The sequence below is a fragment of the Panthera tigris genome, chromosome A3, assembly GCF_018350195.1.
Source record: "Panthera tigris isolate Pti1 chromosome A3, P.tigris_Pti1_mat1.1, whole genome shotgun sequence".
Taxonomy (NCBI): Eukaryota; Metazoa; Chordata; class Mammalia; order Carnivora; family Felidae; genus Panthera; species Panthera tigris.
Window position 1 is genome coordinate 65,804,693 of NC_056662.1, and position 16,879 is coordinate 65,821,571.

Genomic DNA, 16,879 nt, shown 5'->3' on the forward strand with positions numbered 1-16,879 from the left:
TGCAGTCTTGTAAAAGACAGAGACCCTCAGCAGGAGAACCCAGCTAAGCTGCGTGGGGCTGGATCCCTCACAGAAAGAACCTGTGCGATAACAATGTTGCTGTTTTGAGTTCTAAGTTTTGAGATATTAGTTACACGACAATAAGTAACTAATACGGTTGACTAAGCCCCATTTCCCTTTGTAAGTGGACCACATGAGGCAAGACAGTTGCCTTTGAGAGCACTGTCTGTCACATAGGGTGGACAGAGTCATGCCACGATGGTTTTTAGCGAATGCACACCACTGTGCCACTTTGCTTCGTCTCAGCTCCTCTCCAGGGAGCTGACCTTGTCTCTGAAGGCTCTTCTTGCAAAATGGCTTTTGTTACACATTGATTTTTGTTATCTGTTCTGGAAATGAATTTTTTCAGCTTCGTATTTTATTTTGAAACTGCAATTTGCAAGTAATTTAGTTAAGAATCATCCCAGACTCCAATTTATTACTTTATACACTTATTATTTTCTGTACCCCTCTGCTTTTCTCCACTGTCTGCATTCCTCTACCTTTCTTTAGAGCTTTTGTTAATTCTTCCAGCTTTTGGTTGAAGCATAAGAATCCACTTGAGTAAGACCTCATATTGCTCCTATATTGCAACATCCTTTTCTTTTCTTTCTTGGCTGGAACTACATTTCTTATTTTATAGTCATTGCTCTGAAAGCTGGTGGATGACTTCCTTTTATTTCTTATTTAATTAAGAAAGAATGAATAAATTCTACTTTTAGAGATAGACCACATGACTACTTTTAGTAGTTTCTATTGGGAGAAGAATAGTTGAGTTATGGTTTCTAGAATTTTCAGAATACTTAGTTCTTTGAACAACATAGGTAATTCAGATTTAGGAGGTCTTAACTTAGAGGGAGGCTTCCTCCCCTCACCCTCCGAGAATGTTGATTCCTTGGATATATGAGAGGATTTACAAAGATAAGAGGAAAGGGAACATTTGGGGTACCATTTTACTTTGTTTTCCAAGTTCTGAGAAAGACTATTAGGCATGAAATATGAAGAGACCCAAAGATTATTTTGACTGAATCAAGAATATAGACTCTCTAAATTACAAACCATCGTTATCATCATAACAAAACAAACAGAAAATACATTTTCTCTTCCTAAAATATTTAAAGAGAAAAGCAAGCCATAGCAGAAAGAACATGGCAATTTATGGCTGCTACCAAGAAAAACACACATGAGATCATGTCCAATAAGTGCTTTCAGAGATCCCAAAAGCTGGCAGCTTGTTCTGGAAGGTTTTCACTTGCACTAATATTTTGCCCCTTTCTAATTATGGCACAGTCCTGAAGCAATAAATGTACTTTTCACCAAACAGCAGTAGTAACGACAAAGACAATTGCATAAAAGATCTTTCAATGTTTATTTTGTTCTGTTTTGTTTGTTTTGTTAGCAACTTCAAAAAGGCACATAGCCCCCAGAGAATCCTACCGGAGACCTGGTCTTCTAGCTACGTGGTGTTACTTGGCGCTGCTCCTCAGGGCAACACAGACGTCAGATATGTATACTTGGGGATGAAAGACACTCCTTTCCAGCTCTAGAGAAAACATGCAGGGATCTGGGAGGAGGCACATGCTGTTTTTCAAGGTGCCGCCAGCCATTCTCAAGCACCCCAAATGAGAAAACATGGAGACCAGAAAGGGCTGGTGTGGAAAAGGGAATGATAAGCAGGGCTGGCAAAAGTAAACCCTCCATGAATTCAGCCCCAAGAAAGTGGATTCCCTATGGTGTAGAAGAGTTGTTAATACTTAGCTTTAATAGATAATAAACTAATGGTCACCTTACCTTACCACTGATGATTCCCTAGAGTCTTGAGAGTATGATAATTCAATTTAAACTTGGTGCATCTGTGCTGTAGGGCAGACAGGAAATCCACCTCAGGTCAGTGAGAAGTATCTTTCATGCACACACTGAGGGCTCTGGCAGGGACCAGGCATCTTTAGAAGCAAGAATATCTGGTGGCCCTTACCCCCACATGGGTAAGTCCCAAAATGCATTTCTAGAAAAGGAGGGCTCTTCGGCAAAGACACAGCCTCCCCGAGGGATACATAGTGAGGGGACTGCCCCTCACATAGGGCAACATCCTTGCTGCTTCTGGGAGAACAGATCTTTTTAGTCTGGAAAATACAACTTTCCTCAAACCCTACTCTCCTCATGGGTTTATCTGGAACTAAAGCTTATAAGTCCAACCCCCAAGTCTCTCCTGAGGTAAAGGCATGTAAGCCAGCCATAATGGGAGAGAGAAAAGGAAAAATACAGAGACAGAACATAAATCAACATCTCTCAAAAGTTTCTCTCACCAAATTCCTTTCATCTTAGTGTCTATTTTGGAGTCAAGGAAACCGAGACATGGGCATCATGACTGACAGCCTACAACCAGTTACCGACAGAGCTGGCTCCTTCTGCTGTAGCCCGTGCCTCTTTGCTTTTCTAATTTCCAATTTCTCTTCTATTTGAAATTGCCCTTGCTAATTGGCACTTTGAGTTTCTGCACCTAGAGTCTTAGACATATTTGGAAACTTCTTTTAAACATGTTGATCCACTCAGGGTTGAATTATTTGTGACAGCAAGAATAACTCCACCCTGGGGCATTATCCAGCAGGATGAGGGATTCAGAGATAAATCATGCAGTGTTCCATTCTTTCTGGCTCTTGATGTTTTCACACAGGAGAAATTTGCTTTTGTTTCCTGGGAGTGCGCAGGCCTCAAAAGACCAGCATAAGGGTGTCTGTGGAGGGAGGAAGTCGAAAATTCCACAGACACCCTTAGGATGACCTTAGGGAAACTGATTCCTCTTAGGGCAATGATGTATGTGGAGCGGGTGACTTGGGAGGGGCAGGTTAATGAGTTATTTTTATGTACTTAAATCTTAGGTCCTTGGCATCAGCTGGCAAGGCCATATCCTCCCACCGTCTCTGAAAGTCACTGTTCAACTGCATCTAGGCAAGGAGGAGAGGAGAGAGTGCTATTGTATGTAATTTTAAGAGTCATCATCACTGTATCAATGTGCAGATGACATGTTCCAGTGGGCAGTGCGGGAGTGAGCAAGATTGTCCAGCTGTCTCATATGATACAGGCATGGTCTAATACTTCCTCATGTTCTTTCTTCTAATAATGAACTGCAGAGAACGAGATGTACTGTTGTGCTTTATAATTCAGACAGACAATACAGGTATTGGCTAACGTGGTTTGACACGATCAGCTGCCTTTTTTTTTTAAGCCAATCTGGCAGGAAAGCATTAGACTATTGTGGGAGTTGTACTGGCCCTTCCAACAGTCCGTTAATCAGCAGCAAGATAGCCAAGGGACCACATTACTTCTCTGTAGCACAAAAAGGTTGTGGTTGTGAGTGGGCTGAGTGGGAACAAAGTTATATCATTCCAGTTCTAATTGATTAATGCTGAAGTCACTGCTAAATAATGATTACCAGCCCCAGGCTCCACAAATCATTCAGGGGATGAAGGAGGACTAAGTTAAAGAAACTTGGGCCAGTGAACACGGATTTTTCTTGCAGGGGTGGGGGTGGGGAGGGGCAGAGGTGTGGAGACGAGGAAGTAGGAAAAAACTGGATCTGACTGAATAAACAAAAAGAACTGCAGTTGGGTTTCTCGTGGTCCCTCGGGCACTTCCCTTCCTCATGCTGTTGCCTTCTCTCCCTGCCTCTGCAATGCCATTTCTCCGCAGTCAGATTAACTCTGAGCACTATCATCACAAGTACGGTCTTCTAGCACCCTTGGGCCCCTCCCTCTAGACTCCCCTATCTAGCCAGATGGAGTTATTGCCAACTCCAATGATTTAACCCTCCCATCTCTAAGGCTTTCCTACCCAAATTCCGTAACTCCCCCCAATCCTCCCGATTACTCGTTTCCAGCAAAGTACATTGCATAGTGTTTCCCTTGTCCTTTTCTCCCTGTATCTCTTTTTCACAGCTCCCATGTCCAAGTATGCTCATGCATGGAAAGACAATATTCTTCTACTTAGGTTAGATGACCTTTTCAAAAATGTTTGGTGTCTTTCCACTAATCCTGGACACAGAGTAGGTAGGATATTAGAGTTTTGGACAATATCAATTTTAAAGATTGCTTTTTTGTTTGTAGTTCTTTGAGACATATCCAAACAACTAACGGGGAGGAAAAATTTTAAGTTTTCAGTGAGCTTTGCTTGCTTTGGTGTCAGCAACCTCTAATGCTGTGTCTTGCCAGCTTTCCACTTGGTGGAAGGTGCTTCCTAAAGATGCACTTTTGTGAAGTCAGAACCAGCACAGACTGAGCCAAATCCTGATTAAAATTCTTGCTGGCTTCTCCTTATGCCAGGATAGGCCTGTGTTTCCACTTGTGGGAAATATATCTGCCTGTCAATGTAAAAGAACACCAGTACCTTTTCGATATTACAAACTCACAGTGTTCCTCTTCAAGAATGCCGGCATTCATAATTTTTAAGCCTCAAACTTTCAAGAAATGGAAGCAACTGAATTTCTCTGCATTTTTAAGTAGAAATGGTAATATTACATAGCTAGAAATTTCTATAAAATATGGATTGGCAACAACATTATTTACACTTTCAAAAATGGGTTCCTGCTAAATTTATGCCTGTGTATCAGTCACAAGCTATGTTTCTAATACATTCTTTTACTTGAACCTACTTTTTTTCTTATCCCAGAAATTCTGAATGATTGCTACGCTGCAGAAATTTACAGAAGTTTGAGATGAAATGAAATGTTTCAAAACTCAGGTAGACTTAAATTATAATGTATTACTGTGAAGAAAACACTCTCAGCTGCAACACCTCTTATAGGAGAAGTTTTTAGATTTTCTAGATATGACAAAGATTTATGAGGTATGATTTTGCAAGGAAACAAAGCATTTTGGCAGAAACTCTTTTTTTTTTTTTTTGTAGGTAAAATAAGAAATCACAAGAGTAAGTACAAGAACGTCTGTGGAAATCATCTGTTAACTGAACAAACGAAATCCATTAAACTCTGGAAAACCAAATACGCATGTTTGTTATTTACTTTCTAGTATTAAGTTCTTTTTATTTTCCTACAGAGTTATGGGGTCTATTATTTTGGAAATGTGCTATTTTAACATGGGGTGTCAATAATGTGGTCCTAGTAATATGGTAGAGAGGGCACTGGATTAGATACCAGATGGCTTGGGTTTCCTTCTCATGCTGCTACTCACCAGGTTTGTGATTACAGCCATTTCTCCTCAATACTTTGGACCTCGATCTTCTCATCTGTTCAACAAAAATAAGAAACACCTGATCGCCTTGCCTCTTAACATCATTGTGAGGACCAAACAAGGTCCTAGTTGTTAAATCACTTTGAAACCGTAAAGTAGTATATACAATTCTACTCATTATCACCTCAGAATTCCTCTCAGATTATATTGCCTCAAATGCATTATTTAGGAAAAGTACAAACTTGAATGCCATATGGAGTCCTTGTTGACACTGCAGATGTTGGTTAATTTTAGATTCTAAAAGAACAAAAGAACAGAAGCACTAACCAAGCAAATTAGCCTCTCTTTAGCTTTTTCTTCGAAATCTCCTATTATACAAATACCAAACTAAAAATGGCAGGCTAAATATTATAGAAAATTACATCATTTGAACCATTGAAATTCTGTATATCCAAGCCCTTTTGCAGAACACAAATTATTCCCTCCAAAGCACATTGCCAATGAATTTAATGTTATAAGATAAATTACGGCTATTTCTTTGAGGACCAAGTAAAAGAATTTTAATCTTAAGCTTTAACGTTAAAAAACACAATGTCAGTGAAATGTATAAGTCAGAGAAGAGTCACAGAAAGGTATGAAATCCATTTTAGTAGTTGTAGTCTCTCTCAAACTAATCGAAAACTAAACTAAGCTCAGCCAGCCTTGGGCTCTGATTTTGAAGACCACATTTACAAGTGGGAATTTCTCTGTAGAACAGGTGTGACAGACGTGCACATGACAACTGCTTTCACAGCTCCATTTGTTTGGGAAGACCTGTCCTCATGGGCCTCGTGTGTACCATCTGTAAGACATCTCTTTGCACCTTGTCAAATCCAATGTCCTCCTTACACATGCAGAAGCAAGAGGTGTCTTCATAAATTGTATACGGATGGCATCTGTCATTCTTTTTGTTTGCATACAATCAACTAACAAAAAAATATTTTGGAACAAGCTGAACATTTTGTGTTGTGAAATCTCACTTATTTAGTTATTTTTATGTATTACATATAAATATATATGTATTTATTATGGAAGCAATGAAACAAAAAATGTTTCCTATCAGAACATATCCATTAGATTACCTGAAGCAATTGAAAAATGGTCCTGTGACTATTCTGAGCCTAGATTTTTTTTTAATTGAAGTATAGTTGATGCACAATGTTATATTAGTTTCAGGTGTGCAACACAGTGATTTGACAAGTTTATACATTATGCTGTGCTCCCCACAAGTGTAGCTACCATCTGTCACCATACACCGCTATTACTATACATTGACTACATTCCCTATGCTGAGACTAGGTTTTCAATAACATTTTTCCAGAAAACTGCTCACTGAGTTTTAGCACCTCAAGATACTGACAGAATATCAGTCTAATCAGAAATAATTTTCAAACAGAGACCATAAATGTTTTACCTATAAAATGCATGTTCCTCTAAAAGAGGCAAAATGTTTCAAACTATATTCTAATAATTTGGCCAATACTATGTGATATGACATTTCAAAGTGTGCTGTGATGTGGACTGGAAATATTAAAAGCAAATCCAAAGAGTAGATTTTATAACGCTGCTTATTATGGATACAGTCTAGGCTGATTATTTTAGTATTAAGTATACTATTAATCGCCTCCCTGTCCTGCCCATATGCTACCTCTTTTAGCACAGAAGGCCTAATAAGACAGGTGCAACTTGATTCCGTGTTACATAGTTTTCTCAAACTGGAACAAACATTAACCCCCCCCCCCCAAGTATTTTTCCTATGTGAAGAACTTGGGATTACTGCAGATGATTATAGACCTGAACCAAAAATGGATTCAAACAACTTCATTCATTGCTGAAACTGAACTGAAATTGACCCCCCAAATAAATTGGCTTAATTCCCTATAAAAGCAGTATGAATCAGGTTGCCATCTGTTCCCTTCCTTCTTTAACTTCACCAGTGGGCTGGGTTTAAGCACAGAACTGGAGGAGTCCTTGGGGGAAGGGGAGGAGGACTCTGGCTTGGTATTTAGAAGGGTATGCTGCAACGGTAGAGTCACTCCAAGTGCGAGATTCTCAGGAATCTGAGAATTAGCTGGGGAAATCATGTAATCTGTCAAACCATGGAAACAACAGGAGTTTAATTTGCCTAATTTTGTTAGAAGATATTGCATCAACTAAAAATCCTTTGCATGCCAAAGATGAAAAATGTAATCCAAACTAACTTAATTTAAAAGGTAAATTTATTGGTTCACGTAACTGAATAATTTAGAGGTTCTGGTTCAGGTGAAGCTTGCTCTAAGGTTCAAACAGGGTGACCTAGGACTTCATTTCTCTCTCTCCATTTCTCAATTCAGCATATTCAATATTGGCTTCATTCTTGGGCAAGGTGTCTCTTCATGTAGCCAATATGGATGCAAGCCACTCCATGGAGTACTTGCCTCTAGGTTCAAATTCAGAACCAACTTTCTAGTAAGTCTAGAATGGATTACTGTGGTCAGAGGAATAGGATATACTAGATGACCTAGACTAAGGTCATATGTTACACTTCTGAAGCAGGGGGGTGGAGACATCATTCTTTTCCCCAAGCCCAGGGATTAAGAGTAAGGGAGGACCATAGTCCCCAGAACAAAATGAGAGGGTGGTTAGTTGAATGGATGTTCTGTACAGATACTCAGGGATCAGATGCACAAATAATGTCAGCAAGTATTATTTTTCACTTAAGAAGGAATTCTGCTGATACAAAAGGAACAAAAATATGAATGAGATTTACTATTATTTAGAGATGATACAATTGTCTACCTGGAAAACTCAACGCCAACCAAAATCCAAACAGAAGTTTTTAAAAGTTGACAACTGTCATAACTTTCTTATGGAAGAATAAATGTGATGAGAAGAAAAAAGAAGGAGGAGGAGGAAAGGAAGAAGAAGAAGAGGCTACAGCAGTGGCAGGATGGGGAGGGAGGAATAGTTCTGATTACATCTAAAAGAGAGACCCCACGTCTTACCAGCTAAGGGGAAAAAGTAATGGCCAAAAGGAAGACTGTAGAATTTTTATGTGAGACATTTTAAAAATGTAAGATAATTTCAACTAGAGCTGGAGCTAGGTGCTCTTCACAGAGACTAGACAGTTCTACAATTTGTAGGTTTTGTCATTCCTAAGGGAAAGAGCTTTAGAGTTAAGAAAAGCTTTCTGGATGGCTATTTGCTGTAACTTGTCAACTTCATGGTTTATTTTTAACACTCTCTCTCATGCTATATTATACAAAAACAAAACACCTCCACATACATGGAACCAAACTAAAGAGAAGCACTACGTGGAAAAATAATTTTATTTTCTAATAATGATAGTAATACGGTAGTCTAATTTCTTCAGATATATATATGGGTTGTTGTTTTTTTTAAGGCCCACATCACTCGTGCATATTTCTGCATCTATATATGTTCTCCCAAAGATTTCAGGTAGATTAAGTGCCCTAGGATTTTTCCATCCTGGTCTCATATACCTGGAATATAATAAATAAGAAAAAAGTCTTGCGGGGGGTGGGGGTATTATAAAAATAGCATACTTACTTTAGATGGCCTAGTTATAAAGCACATTTACCAAAGCCTATATGTTTCACCAAGACCTTAAACCTATTTTCCAAAAGCAACTATGGAAAAATGAAGAATTACTAAGAGAAATGAAAAGAGATGGTAGGGGAGCCTGGGTGGCTCAGTCAGTTAAGCGTCCAACATCAGCTCAGGTCATGATCTCATGGTTCATGAGTTCAAGCCTGTATCAGGATCTGTGCTTTCAGCTCAGACCCTGGAGCCTGCTTCAGATTCTGTTTCCCTCTCTTTCTGCCCCTCCCTGCTCACACTCTGTGTCTCTGTCTCTCTCTCTCTCTCTCTCTCTCTGTCACAAAAATAAAGATTAATTTAAAAAGAAAAGAAAAGAAAAAGATGCCAATAAAAAATGGCCAAGGAGTATTTGGCCCTAAAGCTGGGATAGCACTAAGAGCTGGTTGAAGCAGGGTACATCTTGCAAGTTCTCAACTCCAAACCTATCATCCCCATCTGAGACCTCATTCTACAGATGCTTCTGTGTGTTGAATTAAGAAAATTCACCTGGGTGGCCCAGTCAGTTAAGCATCTGACTTCAGCTCAAGTCATGATCTCACAGTTTGTGTGTTCGAACCCCACATGGGGCTCTGTGCTGACAGCCTAGAGTCTGGAGCCTGCTTTGGATTCTGGGTCTCCATCTTTCTCTCTGCCCCTCCCTTGCTCGCACTCTCTGTCTCAAAAATAAACATTAAAAATTTAAGAAAACTCAAGCATTTTCTAGAGCTTGCAATTCACTAACTGGAGCACAATCCAACCAAATTTTAGTCTTTTTTCTTCTTTTTTAAAATATCATGCCAACTATTGTTGGTTGTAGGAGAGGCCGATTAAATATTTTTTAAATTCCTTATTGGGAAAAATACAAAGATACAATTTACAGGCTGAAGAATGAGGAACTACTCTTGATGGAATGTGAGAATTAATGCCTGGAAAGCTGAGGTTCTAATTTGGCAACCCAGTCACACTATCTCAGAACATTCTTTTAGAACATTTTATTAAAGTATTTGTAAGACTCCTGAGGATTTATCCTAAGGCTATACCTGTAGACATATGTGCCGGGTTATCCATTATAGCACTGTTTGTAATATATAGCAAAGATTGGGCACAGCCCAAGGATTCATCAATAGGGGAATAGTTAAATCAACTATGACAGATCTTGCAGTGTAATGCCATGCAGCTGTTTAAAAGAATGAGGAAGCTCTCCTAGTACTGATAGGAACGATCTCCAAGATACATTGTTAGAGGGAAAAACAAGATCCAGATCAGAGGATAAAGTAGGCCACCTCTTGTGTAAGAAGCAGGAAGAGAAGAAATGTAAGAATTGCTTGTATCTGCATGAAGAAACACTAGAAGGATACGTAGAAAAATCAGGATAGTCATCTGTACCTACCAGGGTGGGTGGGGGTAGCGAACTGGGGGCACGCAGGAAAAGAGAAGACTATTCATTACATACCTTCTTCTTTGGATTTTTGAAATGTGAATGTGTCAGTTGGTCAAACAGAAGTTATTAAATAAATACCAAAATGAAAACAAGCTTGAGAAAAGTCATTCGGGAGTCATACAGTCATTTCATAAAAGCTGCAGTTGCAATTAAAATCAAAACAAAACCAAACAAAACATCCTGAATCTATCCTCAACCAAGGGCATACTGTTGGTAGGTTTGAGTAGGGGGCTGCACAGCAGAAGCCTAGACCGTATGGACTCTCATACTTGTTAGCTAAACATCTTGCCTCTCGGCCCAATCTTTAGCATCCTTACTCTTTTTCTGTATCTCTTTCCTCTCCTCTTAAAAGAAGTAACAAATCAGAGATCCTGGAAGATGCTGCGGACAGCTATTATACTTCATTCATAAAGAGCTCAGCTAAACTGGAGTGAGGATTACTGCACATATTCACAAGTGTTGAGAAAGTCCCCTGGTAATTTTCCCAAGAAGACAGGACTCCTGGCTCACTTGGCTAGACTGGGCTAGGGCAGTCCTTGATGCTTTCATAACCTCTCCATGGCTCTGTAATTGTGCTTAAAACCTCCTACAGAAGTCCTCCTGGGGTGGGAGGCAGTCCTCTCCACGAGACTGTGAGCTTTTTGAGGCCAAGGACTTTGTCTTATTCACTGAGCTTTGTATTCTCAGAGCCTAGCATGGAGTCTTCACAGGTGCCCTGTGGACTCAGTAAACTGAGCTTTCATCCACCTAATGGCTTGGCTTAGATTATACTCCTGAACCATCTTTAATGTTTTTCCCCCAATTGGTGTCATTAAATCCATCAGTAAGACTTGTCAGTCCTACTGCCAAACATACTCCCAAACCTACTACTCTTTACCATCCTTAGCACTACCACCCTAATCCAGACCACCAACAGCTCTGCTCTGGACTAAAACAATTTGTCTACCTTCTAATCTGCTCTCCTACCACCCCCAGAATGTATTCTCCATTCACAGTTAGGGTTATCTTTTAAAAACTAAATCACATCACATCACACTCTTACTTACAATCCTTCAGTGGTTTCCTATCACAATTAGAATAAAAATTTAACTCTTTACCTGACCTTCCAAGCCCTACATGATCCCGCCCCTGTCTGCTTCTTTGACTTAGCCTCCTACCACTGCCCCTCACTTCCTCTACTCCACACAGGCCGCCTTTTATCCTTTCATCTACTTTGCTCCTGCCTCAGGGCCTCTGTCTGTGCTCTTCCCTTCACCTGGAAGGCTATTTCCCCTTCTTTTTGTATGGCTGCCTCCTTGTCATCACTGATACTCTACACCACTTTCTCAGAGAGGCCTTCTCTGACCATTCCAGTTACATCAGCTGCACCCTCAATGCTCTTCTATTTGTGGCACCTTTAACTGTATACATTAACATCTTACTTGTTGGTTTGTGCTTATTGTCCCCACTATAATGTAAGTTCTGTGAAGTTTCTTATTTTCCATCTATAACAAGGGCTTAGAACAGGGTTGGGCACATAATGGCTCTTAAAAGTTTCTGTTAAATAAATGAAGGCATTTAACATTAATCGTGGATACAATATTTATTTCATTTCCTTAGAGACCTTTTAATGAGCTTTTATTTAATTGAAAAAGCAATGAACAATTATAAAAAGAAATAAGGATGTCCTGATTGGCTTTGGAAGAAACACTGTAGACAGTAGAATTGATAGTTAATTGAGAGAATATGATCCTACCAAAAATGATAAATTATCATAAACCAATCTAGGCAACGAGAAGGCCATGCACTGTGTCAGGTGGATGAGCAGATGTTGGTTTGGTACTCAAGAAGTACAAAACCCATGAGAAGATACAGCTTTGTAATTTTAATATCTATTATCTGATTACTGCAGATCGTGTTCACATTTATGATGATTTGATCACAAGAGTCCTATGAAGTAGGATATTATTCTAGTTGTTATTACCATTTCACAGATAAAATCATTGAGGTTCAGAGAAGTTATGTCATTTGCTTTGCATAACACAGCAAGCAATGAATGAGATTTTTAAGTCAGACTCAGATCTTCTGACTCAGCTCTCTTCTATTTCACCACTCGGTCTATTCAGTGTGATAAATACATGTGCAACATGGTATGGGAGGTCAAGTGTAAAAGAGAGAGACTATTTGTATCTGGAGCTGTCTGGGAAGGTTTCATGAAGAAAAGTCATATAAATGGGGCTATGAAAGGTAAGCAGGAGTTTTCAGGTGGAGGAGGAGGCACGTTTCAGAATCATATCTGATGAAAAGCACAGTGGAATGAAAATGTGGCAAAGAGCAGAGAAGTCCAGATGGGGAAGTTGGACCATATTGTTAAAGATTTTCAGTGCCATTTTTATGCAGTTAGGCAGTCCCTGAAAGCAAAGGATTGAAACAGTCAGATCTGGGTTTTCAAAACAAAATTAAAGTGGCAGATTGGTGGATGAATTGGAGCATGAACAAATAAGTTAGGAGTTTTTTGGTGATCGCGCAAGCAGGGTAAGTATCTGAATGAGGATACTGGAAACGCAAAGGACTGATTTAAAAATGTTTGTGTGAGTAAGACTCACTCCTGGGGAGGTGTAAGAGAGGGAGGAGTAAAGATTATTTTTAAAAATTTCTAGCTTATGTGACTTGGTAGATGATTATGTCAACCAAATTGAAGAATACAGAAAAATGATTTCAGAAGGGAATTGGAGATGGGGTTTTCTTGTAGCAAAAATAAGCACTGTCTGCTTTATCTTTCAGTCATGTTTGGTTTGAGGTGCTTGTTTGCAACATCCAGGTAGATATGTCAAAGGTAGCTAAAAATATGGGCCTAGACTTAAAAAACAAGATTGAAGCTGGAGATCTAAACTTTAGAGTCATCAAAATGCAAACTGTATTAAAATTCCTATGGAAAAGGGGCAAGAAAGAACTTCTAGGGATGATGGAAATGTTCTATTTCACGATTATGGTAGTGGTTACAAGGGCATACAGGTCTTCAAAGATTTTATTGAAATCTTCAATCCCTTAAAAAAAAAAACAGCACTAAATATAAAGGCAAACTGCCTTGTACAACACACTGGCTGTTCCAGAAGCCAGTACTAGATATGCCAATTTATGGGCCATTTCGGAGTTCTCCATTCAAATCCATATTCCCTACCTAAAATACCCTCCTCTCTCATCAGCCCACCCTTGTACGACCAGGGTTGACTTCCGCATTTGGAGTAGCTGAGACAATAAAAGTACTTGAAGAATACAATGTGACATTGCTGAACAAGAAATCTCTCCTTATTGATTGATCTTAGACTTATGGCCAATTTGGCTTCTTCATTTGGCACCATTCCCTCAGCATCACTTCTGAATTGTCCTTAAAGTGCTCAACTTAAAATCTACTTTGTACAAAAAAAAAAAAAAATTTTTTTTTAATTTGGTAGAAAGAGGTGAAATCTGACACCTATATTCATCTACCAGTGTGGACACATCCACCATGAGTATATAATCACCAAATCTGTATATTTCTGTTGGAATCACAGTTCTGTTATTTACTAAGTCTTTGATACCTTGATGAAAATGAGGATAACGAAACCCACTTTGCAGGGTGGAAGGAATTAAGTCAGCACATCTGAAAGTGCCCAGTTTGGTATTGAGTAGGTGCTCAACAGAAGGCAGATGTCTTGTTAAGCCTAACTATACTTTCTGAATTAGACCATATCATAAATTTTCTGAAAGTAGAAACAGTTTTCTGCTCTTTATATCCCACCCTAATATATCCTCAAGTAGACGTTGTGGGATAATGTTTAGGAAGCTAGCAGGTCAAGGATAAAGTTGTAAAAGATTTACACAATAAATCATAGATGAGACCATTCTGGGTAGATGGGGGAAAAAAGAAATTGATTCAGAGGTGGTGGCAAAGGTCCCTCACATTTCCTCTTTCCATTCATTTAAATTTTTATCTTGCCAAAAAGAGGGGACGGAAGGTCTCATCTTGACGAGTGGAGCTGCAAGACCGGTGCCAATACACCTGGTCTTGATTCATGCCAGCTGGGAGAGGAGCTTGGCTTCTCAGTGTTTTACTACTGTGGTTTCCTGGGCTGGGCAGCTGGGTGCCTAATAATGATAAAAACCATAATAATACTTCATAATTACGCACTGCCCTTTGCCAGAACTTGGATTTAATTACAATGACTATGACGGAACTGGCAACATCTTGCTCCCTGTTGGGGTGCAATACCCAAGGGCCTGGAAATACAAAGTGAAGTGGCAACTGCAACCTTCTCCTGCAGGGCCTATCCTGGCAATTTACCCAGAATGCTCTAGGTTTAAAGCTCATCATCAGAAACAAAGAGTACTTTTGAATTGTCCACATGTACTTGGCACTATCAAGTAAAATAGTGTTTATGAAGCAACTACTGCCACTCACGGGGCACAGCATCATGGAAGCCCAGGCCCGGAAGGGACCAAAGGAGGTGATCTCATTCATCACCCCACCCTGCCGTGACATACCACTGCCAGTACACTCTAACAGCTAAGTTCACTGACCTTCCCATTCTGATTTGGGCTGGAGATGCTTTTGTGGCAACCTGATTCCGGTGTCCGGGAACTTCCCATTTAACACTCATTTTGTGAGCACCTATTCTGAGCCAACACACTGTGGAGGCATGAAGATGTATAAGGTATGATCCCTGCCCTCAAAGTAGCTTATCTTCTAGTTGAGGGGTTCATATGCAGGCAGCTATAATATAGAGGGAAGGCATGACAGATGAAGGGGAATGAAATTAAACTCCAGGTGAAAGTATCAGGGCCATTCCCTCTTCGAGAATAAAAAGAAAGGATAAGATACGGGGTGTGGGTGGGGAGGACTTGAGGTGAAGAGATACACAATAATTTAGGAAGTTCTTACAGGTTTCCCTATTGGTTTTTGTTGTTTGTTTTGTTTTTTGTTTTTTATCTTTATAGCACTTATCACCCCCTGAATACTCTTGTTCATTTATTAGTTTACTCGTATACTGTTTGTCTCACCCCATTCAGGAACCTTGCACTTTGGTTCACCACTGTATCCTGAGTATCTCAATGCCTGGAACATGGCAAAGTGCTCAGTAAATATTGGCCTAATGAATAAGTGACCCAGGTGAGGCAGTGGATTCCCTCTAGAAATAGAGGAAAGGGCATCCAGTAAATATAATCAACATGACAAAGTTAGAAAGGGTAGGGAGGGTATTTACAGCAGTGAGGGAGTAACATGGAGGATTACTCTCAGGTTCCTGGTTCTGGACTTGGGTGAGTGGTGATGACATTATCAAAGAAGATAAGGAGCCGAGAAGCAGCAGCAAATTTTGTGGACTTATGAGCATATCTGAGGTCTGAGTTGGACAGGTCATAATGAGGTTCAGGTGGAGATGTCCAAAAACACTTAGACAAACAGATCTGGACCTCATTAAAGGTACACTCAGCCATCAAAAATGGTTAGGTCATCTAGTGTGCAGTAGAATGACTTGGTAGCTACTGAGGAGAGGACTGGGGATCAGCTCTTGGAACTCTCTTAAAGAGCCAACAGATAACAGATTTAGTAAGGTTAACAATCTGAGTGTTTAAGGTCTCAGGGAAACTGGGATGAGGGGTGCATTGGGGAGCAGAAAAAGCTTAAAGAGGGATGTACTTCGTAGAGTTTCCTGCAATGGAGATCAAATAAGAATGAAAAAGTGACCCTTGAACTTGGCCATATGGATGTCACTGATAGCCTTAAGAGGAGCACTTTCAAGTGGACTAGCAGGGAATTTAATTTAGCCTGTACTTGAAGCATGAATTGAACAGGGACTCATGGGCAAATTGTGTTTTGTTTTGTTTTTGTTTAAGTTCGGAAGCGTTTGAACATGATCATGGTTATGTTCAACAGAGAAGTGTTTAGTAAATTTGTGAATGACGACACGGTTTCTAAAACGCCAGATGTAGAGTCCTGCTGGCGTCACAATGCCTCAACTATGCTTCTACCCTTTCAGCCATTTCTAGGGCGGGGGCCCATCCATGTAAAGTGCAGGCAAAAAGTGGAGGGCCATCACCCCTCCACCAGTTCTGGGAGTCATGCTTGTGACAGAGGGGAGCAGGGATGGGACTACTTGAATCAAATGAAGTGCCCAGTTTTCCGTGGATCTTGGAATTTAGTAACTGGGTGGCTCCATGCTGGAGGAAGACAGGGAGACTCATTCACATTTTCCGACCCGGCACTCACGGCCTCCATTCATCATTTTTCCTTTCCTTTTCCCTAACAGAGTTTAAGCCAGGGACAAAGCTTTCTTCCCTCTCCCAACTCAGGTTAACCTTCCGCCCCCGAGCCCACCGATGGCCCTTCTCCGACCACGTGACTCTTCGCAGCCCCCGTGACTCGCCGCCTCCGACCCCTCCCCTCGGGCTGCAGCCCTCTTTACCCCGCCTCTCAAGCCCATGTGACCGCTTCTTTCCTACCTGACTGGCTCCTTCCTTTCCCCCGGGCCGGACCGGCCGCCTTCTCAGCTGCCCGACTCCAAAATGGCAGCCGCGCACAGCCCGCACCCGAACGGCTGGACCTCCCTGACTCCCGGGCCGCCCCCCTCTCGCTCCC

At 40.5% G+C, this 16,879-nt stretch overlaps 1 long non-coding RNA gene across 1 annotated transcript; it reads right to left on the bottom strand.

The window, feature by feature from the left end:
- Positions 1-1,389: 1,389 nt before the first annotated feature.
- LOC122237307 lies at positions 1,390-16,832 on the bottom strand. Its single transcript, XR_006215694.1, has 4 exons — positions 16,744-16,832; positions 5,226-5,280; positions 1,831-1,897; positions 1,390-1,582 (listed from the first exon to the last, which is right to left on the bottom strand). It is a non-coding gene; the product is annotated as an uncharacterized LOC122237307 (long non-coding RNA).
- Between the last annotated feature and the right edge of the window lie 47 nt (positions 16,833-16,879).